Genomic DNA, 13,490 nt, shown 5'->3' on the forward strand with positions numbered 1-13,490 from the left:
TCAAGGGTACCTATTCACTGAAGCAGCCCCCACTGGTCAGTATTACCTGGATTTGAACAAGCAAGCACTGATCCCCCCTTGCCCAAATAGAAGACAGAAGTTTTCACTGCATCACTTTGAATGTGGACCAAAATCTCTTTTAAAAAGTCAGTCAGGGACAGAGGACACAATCCTGTCCTAAACCTTAATGTTCTCTCTGTATTCCCTCAACACCAGGCAGGTGTGTTTCATTTAGGAAGGAGAGGCAAGGCTGAATTAAAAAAAAAACTTCATGACCAGAGGCTAGCAAAATGGCTGCCAGTTGTTAAGGGCTCCCATCATTCCTTTAGTATTTAGTCAAGCTCAGGGTTAAGAGTAAAATGGTGAAAACTCACTTCAGGGAGCTCAATAATGAGCTTAATTTATTAGCTTAGAAACAATATGTGAGAAGGAGAAAAATGAGTTCAAATTTTGATTGAAACATGACTTATACAATATCATTTTGATTGGGACATTGTGTTTTTGTAGTAGGGCTTTTATTCATATTTTTCACCTGCCAGACAGGTAATCGAATTCAATGACATTGATACGTGGTAAACATTGACAATAAAAAATGAACAACTGTGATGCAGTTACTGCAAGTTTGTAGAGTAACAATGCAGTGTTGATTCCTGAGAAATTCAATACAGGGGCATGTGTCACTTTAAGATTCAAGAGACCATGTTGATGACACTTTGTTTCCAATGGTGGCAGAATCTGAGAAATTTAAAATAAGATCAGTTTGTTGACTGCCCTTTCAAAGTTTTCTTGACCTTAAAAAAGAAAAACATGAACGTAAAAGAATTTGATGGAGGATAGAGGACAGGAGCTTGTAGACACCTAACAATGATGTTGAGCATGTAACCCATGAATCAGACATGATGAACATCCAGTACAGGAAGAGGCTCTTTCAGCTATTATACCTACACCAACTCTTCAAAAGGGCTAATTAATTAGTGCCACTTCCTTGCTCCCCTAGCCCTGAAAATATTTTTTTTAATACGTTCAATTTCCTTTCAGAAAGTTACTATTGTATTTGCTTCAGGCAGTACATTCCAGATCATAACAAATAATTGCATTAATTTTCTTCAATGATCCCAGCAGGAGCTATTGCAGTTCCCAGGCTGTAACAGGCTGGGAAAAAGGGGTGGAGGTATCCAACAGATTTAGATTTTGTTGTGTATCGTCTAGGCCTGGTCTTTTGAAATTATTCCCATATACACTCATCATCCAGTTATGATCAACTTCAGGCTGCTCATCTAAAGACTAAGTTATGGTGATGAAATTACGTTTCAAGAGCATTTTGACTCATGGAGTCATACAGGTGTACCACATGGAAACAGACCTTTGGTCCAACTTGTCCATGCCAACTAGATATCCTAAATTAATCTAGTCCCATTTGCCACCATATCCCTCTAAACCCTTTCTATTCATGTACCCATCTAGATGCCTTTTAAATGTAATTGTACCAGCCTCCACCACATCCTCTGGCAGCTCATTCCATACATGTACCACCCTCTGCATGAAAAGATTGGTCCTCAAGTCCCTTTTAAATTTTTCTCCTCACATCCTAAACTTATGCCCTCTAGTTCTGGACTCCCCCACCCCAGGGAAGAGACCTTATCTACTTACCCTATCCATGCCTCTCATGATTTTATAAACTTCTATAAGATCACCGCTCAACTTCTAATGCTCCAGGGAAAACAGCCCCAGCCTGTTCAGCTTCTCCCTATAGCTCAAACCCTCCAACCCTGGCAACATCCTTGTAAATCTTTTCTGAACTATTTCAAGTTTCACAACATCTTTCCTATAGCAGGGAGACCAGAATTGAATGCAGTATTTATATAAATGATTTGGATGTGAATATAGGAGGTACAATTAGTAGGTTTGCAGATAACCTCAAAATTGGAGATGTAGTGGACAGTGAAGAAGGTTACCTCAGAGTACAACAGGATCTTGATCAGATGGGCCAATAGGCCGAGGAAGTTTTAATTTAGATAATTATTTAATCAAAATAATGCAGAAGCTGTAAATCTAAAACAAACACAAAAAGTGCTGGAGCAAATTACCAGGTCTGGCAGCTTCTGTGGACCGAGAGACAGAGCTACTATTTCAAGTGCAGGGTGTATCTTCTTCAGAGAAGAACAAGAGCTGGACAAAGAAGTTGCTTTTAAGGAGGATACTAAAGGAACAGAGAGAGTTAGTAAGACTGAGAGCTTGGGGAAAGAATGTAGCTCATGGTCAAAACAGCTCATGGCGTGATTCTCTAAAGGTAAACATGCAGGTTGAATCCGTGATTAAGAAAGCGAATGCAATGTTGTCAATTATCTCAAGAGGGTTGGAATATAAAAGCAGTGATGTGCTACTGAGACTTTATAAAGCTCTGGTTAGGCCCCATTTGGAGTACTGTGTCCAGTTTTGGGCCCCACACCTCAGGAAGGACATACTGGCACTGGAGCATGTCCAGTGGAGATTCACACGGATGATCCCTGGAATGGTAGGTCTAACATACGAGGAACAGCTGAGGATCCTGGGATTGTACTCATTGGAGTTTAGAAGGTTAAGGGGAGATCCAATGGAAACTTATAAGATAATACATGGCTTGGAAAGGGTGGACGCTAAGAAATTATTTCCGTTAGGCAGGGAGACTAGGACCCATGGGCACAGCCTTAATATTAGAGGGGGTCAATTCAGAACAGAAATGCGGAGACATTTCTTCAGCCAGAGAGTGGTGGGCCTGTGGAATTCATTAGCGTGGAGTGCAGTGGAGGCCAGGACGCTAAACGTCTTCAAGGCAGAGATTGATAAATTCTTGATGTCACAAGAAATTAAGGGCTACAGGGAGAATGCGGGTAAGTGGAGTTGAAATGCCCATCAGCTGTGATTAAATGGCGGAGTGGACTTGATGGGCTGAATGGCCTTATTTCCACTCCTATGTCTTATGGTCTTATGGCCTTATGGATGGGGCTATTGAAATCAGACATGCACAGGAATGCAGCAGAGCAGTTGTCTGCTTGTTGTCTACAGCTGTTGTGCTGGAAGAGGTTACAATGATATAGAACTGCAAAACAATAGAGTTATTTGAAAATGTTGCTTTGCCAGATGGGGAGACAGATTAGGTCAGTGGGCACTGGGCTGATGGAAGAAAGCACATTTTAGGATGATCCACCAAGGATGCTCTCATACTCATTTGTTACAATATCCCAGGCTTTTACCAGAGATTTGGAGATACCGGTGTTGGATTGGGGTGAACAAAGTTAAAAATTACACAACACCAGGTTATAGTCCAACAGGTTTAATTGGAAGCACTAGCTTTCGGAGTGACACTCCTTCATCAGGTGGTTGCTCTGATAAAGGAGCAGCACTCCAAAAGCTCGTGCTTCCAATTAAACTTGTTGGACTATAACCTAGTGTCCAGCAAAGATGAGGGACTTGAATTGCGCAAGATCTATTCCAGCACACAACCAGCAACAGAACCTGTACCATCTGATGCAAAGGCATTGAATATAACCCATGGGGCTGGCAGTACCAGTCATTATACTGGCCAGCCATCGTCTCAGCCTTGACTCCAACTCCACTTGCTTTGCTTCTTTTGCTAGGCTAGCAGTTAAAGCTCATCGCTAATTGCCAAGAAGGCAGTTAAGAATCATCCTTAATAGGCTGAAGGATATTTTTCTGTGCTGCACTCTGTTATAACTCTAATCACTTTGTATTGGATGTGGAGTCATGTGTGGGCCAGACCAAGTAAGGATGGCAGAAATCCTCACGTAAGGGACATTAATGAACCAGATGGATTTTAATGATAATTGACAGTGTTTACACAATCTCTATTAGGCCAACTTTTTATTCACACAAATCTCACTATCGTAGGACTTGAAGGCATATCTCCATAACTATAGACTGGGGTTCTGGATTACGAGTCCAGAGACAATATCGCTAAATCAGCGCCTCCCTCCTGTCAGTCATCAATGTTAACCTATTGTGCTGTTGTACATTCTTTGTTGAATGATCCCAATTTTGGTCAGCATGTTAACTGCAGAGATGGCCTGTCACTTCCTGTCTCCATCTTTGGCTTCTTCTCCTTTTATTTCTGTCTGCAAACATTGGCCATCACAGCAGCTACTCATTGATTGGGATCAGCCCATTTGACAGTTGGAAATAGTTTGATGATTTCCAGGTGGGTGGGCTAAAATGGGGTCACATGGTCCTCACAACATTAGTGCATTGTGAAATCGTTATGGCATTGCTTGTCTCTGGCATCAGAGTTCACAGCGATCACCGTTCCTTCTCAACAAAGCAATCTATGGACGACTGAGCTTTTTAGATGTTCCTTGTGGAATGGTTTTAATGTGGCCAATAAAACATTATTGCAGCCCATGTACAGGAAGCCCTTGCTTTGTTAGTTTGGGCTTTGCAAACATTCGTCTATAAATCATGAAATGATAAAGAACTCTGGAATTTGCATGCCATTCAGCACTAGTCAGGAATCCAGAAAACCTACTCATTGCTGCTCCTGTGATCCACAGAGACTGAACAGAGACAATGCTCAGATGCAGCATTCACACAAACAGCCATGATCCACCGAAGAGGCTAAATGATGGGTCAATCGATTAATATTTCAATGTTAGTGAATGATTAACCGACCCTCCACCAATGGGCAGTAGAACTCTACAGAGTCACCCCAACAGCTGCTGTTTGAAGGATGTGAAGCACCGCTGGAAAAAGCTGTGCACACGTTATCGTGAGAGACAGCAAATAGGAATGGGGTGGCAGTGATGGGGAGGGGGGAGGTTGTTTTGAGGAGAAGGGGAGAGTGGTGGGATTGGTCATCAGTCTGCTCTTTTAAAGTTTGATTGCCATTGAAAGGAAAGGCGACAGCTTTGTCCCCACTGTCAGAGTGATTGGTTATGAAATAGCTGGAGAGTTTCAGTGAGGGTGTCAGGGCTGTCACTGTGTTGCAGCTCTGTCATTACATTTTAAAATTAGCTCAGTTGGGGAAACATGTCACCAACCTGCATAGGCGGCGATAGAAATGTGAAACTATTATGTGCTTTATATACTGAAGATCTTTCTTTGTAATTAGAAAAGGACACTAAGACACACCATACAACACCGGACCTCCGTTTCTGTTGCTACCTTTGATTCTATTGAGCCAATACTGTTGGCACGGCAACAGATTAGGCCATTACCCGCCATCAAGTTAGGCCGACCAGAATATCCAGGCAGGGTAAGAAAGAAAAGATATAATGGAAGCCCTCCCAAGCTGAATATCCTGGGGGAAGGGAAAAAGAAAGAAAATACAATGCAGGCCCTCCCAAACATTACTGGGTGCCTGGGATGAGACAGCACTGGCCTGATCTATTCGACGTTCACTAACCAGAAACCATCTTTCTCTTTTGACTGTTTTAATGAAGGAAGAGCTAATGTGATCGTCTCCAATCAGTTTGACAATAAACAATAAATTATATCATTTATTTACAACAATTAAGGGATAGTTAGCTAAGGGGTTGACAAGAAGCGCATGATACTGTGGTGCTGCTTTATACAACTCCACAATTCTTTCTTTTAACAATTGTGCAACAGCATGTGTTCTGTCTGTGTCTTCTGGATCTGGTACAAACAATCAGACATTATTAAAGAGTTCAGCCTTTTGGAAGAGAATTTTAATCATGTTCTCATTACTGAACATGCTCAAGACCCACCATGTGTGAGGTCCCATAGTCTCTGACAGGATGTTTACAATATAGCCATTCAAAAAAAAAACCATTGGCTTAATGTTTATCATCCTGTGTTGTTTTTGGTTTGCAGATTTTATTTTCATCTTTGTTGCACAGATATGCCTGATCTGATATTGCAAAAGAGAATTGTTCCTGGCCTTAGGGAAACACCTTTAATGAAGGAAGCAGACTGCAGATTTACAGCTGAGATGATCTCTTTTTTTTCATATAAGGAAGCTGATTGCTGAGGACTTCAAATCAATCATTTAATCCCACTGCGTATCATTTACAGTATATAGAACAATATCTCAAATTGTTCTGTTTCCTTTTAAGTAAAATGTTTTTATGAGTGATTCACTGGTTTGCAAAAATCAACTGTGTTCAAAGATACATCATTTCTATCTTTTGTATCACGCTCTCTGAAATGTCTTAAATTGTTTCACATACAATGAATCACATTGAAATGCAACCACTGTAAGTGATCATGGAAGCCATTTTGCACACAGCAGCAAAGCCACACATAAAATGAAGGTCCGGTTTCTCTGTTTTTGAGGATGAGGAAACAATGTTCACCAACAGGTTTTCTAATTCTCTTTTGATAGAGCCTGGGAATCTTTAATGTCAACCTGAAAAGACAGACATGGTGCGTACTTTACTAAAGTAGCTGCGTAAAATAATTGGGTGATCTTTCTGAGTTTGATGGTATGCAGCAAAGACAGTGGAATGCATATTGAAGACCCAACCATGCCCTCCCTGCCCCAAGTGAAACCTGCTTTAGCACTGGCAATAGCCATCATTGAGTCATCGAGTCATACTGCACGGAAACATGCCCTTCGGCCCAACTTGTCCAGGCAGACCAGGTTTCCCAAACTAAATTAGTTCTATTTGCCTGCATTTGGCCCATATCACTCTAACCCTTTCCTATTCATGTACCTGCCCAAATGTCTTTTCAATGTTGTAACTGTACCTGCATCTACCACTTCCTCTACATCACCCTCTGTGTGAAAAAGTTATCTCTCCGGTCCCTTTTAAATCTTTTGCCTCTCAACTTAAACCTATGCCCTCTACTTTTGAACTTCTCTACCCTTGGGAAAAGACTTTTTCACCTTATCCAAGCACCTCATGATTTTATAAATCTCTACAAGGTCACCCCTCATAGAGTCATAGAGATGTACAGCATTGAAACAGACCAGATATCCCAACCCAATCTAGTCCCACCTGCCAGCACCCGGCCCATATCCCTCCAAATCCTTCCTATTCATATACCCATCCAAATGCCTTTTAAATACTGACCTCACCTTATCATCTTGATAAATGGACAGCCCCACTCCCCCGATCTACTTACAGTAGGCTGCTGAGCTTCAATGTTGCACTGTGGAGCCCACCAGAATTTTTCATTGCATCTTGTAGGTAGGGAGAGGCGGGCAGCTCACAGATTCGACAAGGTACTATCTCAGGGCTACTCGCTTCATAAAACCAAGAACTGCAGATGCTGGAGATCCAAAACAAAATTATGAATTACTGGAGAAAGGCAACAGGTGTGTGGGGAGAAAGCAAAGTTAGTGCCTCTTTGGTACACCTTCTGTTTTTATCTCAGGGCTTGCTCACTTGCTTTGTGGATACTTTGCTGTTCATACAGTCTCCTCATTATCTCCTCAATGCTACTTTAAAAGTACCTCAGTCTTGCTTAGCACAGGCAGACAGCCACACAGCTCATCATGACTGTTAGCAGTCCTCAGTCAAGGGACAGGTATGTTGTTATATGGCACAGTTCTATGACCAAACCCCACCGACATTGCGTGCCAGCAGATTATGTGGCAAATGCACTGTATCAAATAAATGGCCACGTCTCCAAGTTGAAGTCAAGTCAAGAGAGGCAGCTGCATGGAGAGTGGTCTCGGGTCTGATCAGGCAGCAACAGAGGAAGGGAGAAGAATGACAGGAGACCTTATTGAAAGACATGCAATTCTTAGTGGCCTTGGCAGGGTAGATACGGAAAGAACATATAGAAACTAGAAGCTAGAACATTACAGCGCAGTACAGGCTCTTCAGCACGCAATGTTGCATCGACCTATGAAACCAAACTGAAGTCCATCTATCCTACACTATTTCATTCTCGTCCATATGCCTATACAATGACCACTTAAAAGCCCGTAAAGCTGACGAGTCTACAATGTTCCAGGCAATGCATCCAAGGCCCTATTAATCTCTGAGTAAAGAAACTACCTCTGACATCTGTCCTTTATCTATCACCCCTCAATTTGAAGCTTAGCCCCCTCGTGTTATCCATCACCATCCCTGAAAAAGTGATCTCACTGTCCACCCGATCTAACCGTCTGATTATCTTGTATGTCTCAATTAAGTCACATCTCAACCTTCTTCTCCCTAATAAAACAGCTTCAAGTCCCCCAACCTTTCCTTGTAAGACCTTCCCTCCATACCAGGCAACCCTTTCCAAAACTTCCACATCCTTCCTATAATGCGGTGACCAGAACTGTATGCAATACTCCAAGTGTGGCTGCAACTGTGGTTGTACAGCTGCAAAGAGCCTAGGACCAGAGGGTAGAATCTCAGAACAGGGGGTTGCACGTTTAAAATGATATTAGGAGGAATGCTTACTCTCAGAAAGTACTTAATCTGTGGAATTTTTACTGTAGAGGGTTGTCAAGTCTGAGCTATTAAGTATATTCAAGACTGAGATAGATTGATTTTTAATCATTAAAGGAATTAAGTGTTATAGGAAAGTGGGGTTAAGAATGATCAGATGAGCCATGATCTTACTGAATGGTAGAGAAGACTCAGTGAGCAGAATGGTCTACTGCTGCTCCTACATTTTGCGGTCAAGTTGCTAAAAGTGGTGGCAGCCATGGTTGTGTTAGTAGCACACTCCCCTCTGAGGCTGAAGGTTGTAGGCTCAAGTTGTTGTTCAGGCGATGACTTCAAAGTTCAGCCTGACACTCCAGTACTACACTGACGGAGTGTTGCATGGTCAATGGGACTATTTTCTTAAACAGACACCCCATCTACTCTCTCAGGATGACATAAAAGGCATGATTTGTAAGAAGAGGGGAGATATTCCTTGTGTTCTGATCAATATGTAGGCCCCAGCCATCATCTGAAAAGCAAGATGAGAAAAGGAACAAAAACAGAAATTACTGAAAAGGCTCAGCAGGTCTGGCAGCACCTGCAGAGAGAAATCAGAGCTAATGTTTCGGGTCTGGTGACCCTTCCTCAGAACCCCTCCTCTGAGTTCTTCCAGCAATTTCTGTTTTTGTTTCTGATTTCTAGCATCTGCAGTTCACAAAGAGAAAAGGAATCCTGTTTGTAGGAGTTTGCTGTGCACTTATTGGATGCTGCCTTTCCCCCAGTTGCAACAGAGCCCACATTTCAAAGAGTAGCTTGGAGTGAGCTGAGGTCAGGAAAGGTGCTATGTAAGTGCAAGTCTTTTCATTTTTTTGTGATATCATTTTCCTTTCAGGGAGTGCATTCCAGGTCATGACATAGAAAAAATAAATTCTCTCCAGTGAAGATAGTGACCTTAGCTGGAGCTTAGCAACCAGTCTGTTTACAGAATTAATACCTACACTTATGCAGGAACTTCTTATACTTTGGACTTTAAGGTGAGGAAACAAGCTGCAACAAGTTCATGCCATGACTGGATTCAAATTGTTCGGAGGAAGGGGTGGGGGGATCTTGGAAATGTCTCAATATCCCCGAATTCAACCTGTTTGGATAAAAGGGATCAGTGAATGGGAATTAAAAACAAACAAGCTCTGGCACTCAGTTTGATGTGTGCGGTTGATAATAGGATATTGAACTGATCAAATAAGTGAAAGAATTGATGTACTGTGCCAGAATTACTGTAACAACTCTGATGTGAGATTAAGCATCTGGCCAATTGCTGACCTTAGCCATCTGCACCCAACCCTGGTTTGCTCATTATCCACCCTCATTAAAAACAGTCTAAGCCACACCCCTGGCCATCTGGCCAATTACCTAGAAGTTGGTTCCAAATTCTTAGCTGTCATCTTCCAAAGGGCTTAATGTTTATGTCCAAGATACTTCAAAAGGCAGAGGAGAACTGCCACTTCTGAGAATATCCAAAGTGAAATTGGAATGATTGCTCGTCGACCTTTGACCCTCCCAGGTTCTTACTACAGGCATGACTTACTCTGTGGCTCAGGGCGCCCTGACTGAGTTTGAAGTGAGCAGCAATGAGAGCAATACAGTGGATAACAGACAGCTGCCAGCAAATAACTCAACCCACCCTAGCCGGCACAGGAGCCAGGCAACATGCAATGCCTCACTTGGCTGAACATAACATGATCTTATTTTCAGACGTCTCTGCGGTCAGTTGACATGGAAGAGAGCGCTTAGCAATTTCATGCCTACTTTCACTCAGGGGAGGCAGAGGGACTGTGTGAGAGAGTGAGTGGACGCAGTAAGACAGCACGGAGTGAGAAGCAGACAAGAAGCACTGGGCTCCTGCTGCAATTTCCAGCATTAGTTTTGACCAGATATCGTTGGTGAAAGTGGGCATTTGAAATCTGTTTATTTCTTGTTCTGCAATACCCGAGTCACTGTGCTCTGTAACAGGAAAATGGTTTTGTCTGATGAGTAATCAATGAGAGTTGAGAGTGCAGTGCTGGAAAAGCACAGCAGGTTAGGCAGCATCGAACAGGAGCAGGAAAATCGACGTTTTGGACAAAAGCCCTTCATCAGGGAGCCTTGGGGGTGGAGAGGGGTCTATACATCGCATCATCCTCTGCCATTTCTGCCACCTACAAACAGACCCCACCATGAGAGATATATTTCCCTCCCCAACCCTATCCGCTTTCTGTAAAGACCGTTCCCTCCGCGACTACCTCATCAGATCCATGCCCCCCAACAACGCACCCTCCACTTCTGGCACCTTCCCCTGCCACCGCAGGAATTGCAAAACCTGCGCCCACGCCTCCTCCCTCATCTCCATCCAAGGCCCCAAAGGAGCCTTTCACATCCTGCACATCCACACACGTCATTTACTGTATCCGTTGCTCCTGATGCGGTCTCCTCTACATTGGGGAAACAGGATGCCTACTTGCAGAATGCTTCAGAGAACATCTCTGGGAGACTTGAACCAACCAATCCCACTGCCCCGAACACTTCAACTCCCCTTTCCACTCCACTGAGGACAAGCACGTCCTGGGCCTCCTCCATCTTCTCTCCCTTACCACCCGATGCCTGAAGGAAAAACGCTTCATCTTTCGCCTCAGGACCCTCCAAACCCATGACATCAATGTGGATTTCACTAGTTTTCTCATTTCCCCTCCCTTAATTTTATCCCAGTCCCAACCTTCCAGCTCAGCACCGTCCTATGACCTGTTCCATCTGTCAATCTTCCTTCCCACCTATCTGCTCCACCCTCCCCTCTGACCTATCATCATTAGCCCCATCTCCATTCACCTATTGCACTCTCAACTACCTTCTCCCCAGCCCCACCCCCTCCCATTTATCTCTCCACCCCCAAAGTTCCCAGCCTCATTCCTGATGAAGGGCTTTTGCCGGTAACATCAATTTTCCTGCTCCTTGGATGCTGTCTGACCTGCTGTGCTTTTCCAGCACAACACTCTCCACTCTAATCTCCAACATTTGCAGTCCTCACTTTCGCCGAGTATTTAATGAGTTGTGTGTCATGCTGACTATTTTACAGCTTAGGGTTCTGTTTTGGGCTAGTCAAAACACAACAGACTGTGATTGCTTTGCTCATGTTGCAACCAAATAATTTCACCATTCTGTTCTATAGGTGCAATGGGCATCAGTCAGATTTCCACCGGTGCCCCCTTTTCACGGGCAGGTTGTGTGAGCAGGTTATTTAGTCACAGTTGCTATTACAAAGCACAGACTGAACCTGTTCACATCCAGCACACTACCAAGAGATAGGTTTTGTAAAATGGCAATGTCAGAAATCTGGGAAATTTTCTGTTTTCCCACTCAGTGCCGTGAGTCCAATTGTTGGCCCCACTTGATGTCTTACTAACAGCAAAAACTCCCAACTCCAATTCTACTCGCTCAGTCAAAAAATGATTTACACTTGATGAAGAAGTTGACTTATCAAGAACAATTAAATCTATTTCGAAGAATGAGAGGTGATTTATTGAAATGCACGTGGTTCTGAGGGTGTTTGACAGAGTAGATGTTGAGAAAATGTTTCCACTAGTAGGGGGAGTCCCGAACAAGGGAACACAGTTACAGAGTAAGGGGATAGTCAATTAAAATTGAGAGATGAAGGAATTTCTTTTCTCAGGATAGTGAATGGCTGGAATCCCCTACCCCAGAGAATTGTGAAGGTTAGAACATTGAAAGTATTTAAGTAGGAAGTAGATAGATTTTTGCAATATCAAAGAGTTGAGGACTATGAGGAATTGTGATGAAAGATGAGTTAAGGCCTGGGGCAGACCTGGCATGATCTTATAGAATAGTAGGGTAAGCTGGAGGGGCTGAATAGCCTACTCATGTTCTTATGGACAGTTCACAAGGAAACTACCATTTGGAAAATGTCAAATTTTGAACAGGATGTATTTGGTACTTGCCAAACTGAGGGGACTCAGCACAGCATGATAAGATGTAGCATAGGTTTATCCAAGAGGAATATCTCCCTGTGGTACCCAGACTGTCAGTTAGTGCAGCATTGCTGACTGCACTGAGACATACCTCTTTTCTCATCACTATGTGTCTAATGGAAATGATCAACTTATTGACATGTAGACAGTTTCTACTTCAGGGCATTATACGAATAATAAACTGGTTGGTACAAACTTTTAATGTTATTTTAAAACATTAAGAAGGCAGTATAACTAGTCATCTATGATGTGAGTGCTGGAAAATGTAAAGTGGGTATGTCTGTATGCATTTGGGTTGAGGGGGAGTTGGTTGGATGGCTGGTTTGTGATGTACACCTCTTACATCAGGTGTGGTGACCCTTAAATTAAACTCAGCAACAGTCATCTCTCTCTCCTTCTATAAGAAAACAACCCTATCATCGTGTGTGTGTGTGTGTGTGTGTCTGTCTTCAGTTTATCCCATCTGCATCTTCTTGGTGTCCTGTTGGTAATCATTCTTTGTGTTTGAAAATAAACAGACTTCCTTAATCTTGTTGGAATAGTTGTCACTCAGACTTCATTCAAGCATGATGGTAGCATGCCACATGTGACACTCTCAAACACAGTGGCCGTGCCCATCTTTCATGTTGAGCTTTTGAGACTCTTCAAAAGCGAGTTTGCTGATATGAATGGTGAACTCTGTGGTGATCTTGGCATTACCTGGATGAATACAGGATGCTGTGACTCCCTGTGACGTACAATGAGCACTCTAGCCCTACACTCTTCAGGGACTGTGTGGGAGATTATTTCTGTCCCTGATATTATAGAATCGTGGGGTTTTACTGAAGCAAAGTTAAGCTCATTAGCTCCAATTACTTGTTTTAAGCCATCCTTCGACTGAAAGCAGGGGACAGAGTTACAGCCAGTTCGAACAACAGGAGTTCTGGGAACCTTCAAATCAGTTTTGATCTGAGATGCAAATATAACTGATTCAATTCTTTTCACCCTCCTTTTATTTTAAATTGGTGTTCAGAAATTCTGAAGAGAAATAAATCAAATAATGCAGAGCATTTTTAAAAGAAGCATCTTCAATACAGTTAACAAATCTAAAGCGCGCAGAAAGGAGAAATGGGGATCAAGGAACATAAGCAAAATTAATAGCTTACATTTATAT

Source organism: Chiloscyllium punctatum, chromosome 1 (genome assembly GCF_047496795.1).
Source record: "Chiloscyllium punctatum isolate Juve2018m chromosome 1, sChiPun1.3, whole genome shotgun sequence".
Classification (NCBI taxonomy): Eukaryota; Metazoa; Chordata; class Chondrichthyes; order Orectolobiformes; family Hemiscylliidae; genus Chiloscyllium; species Chiloscyllium punctatum.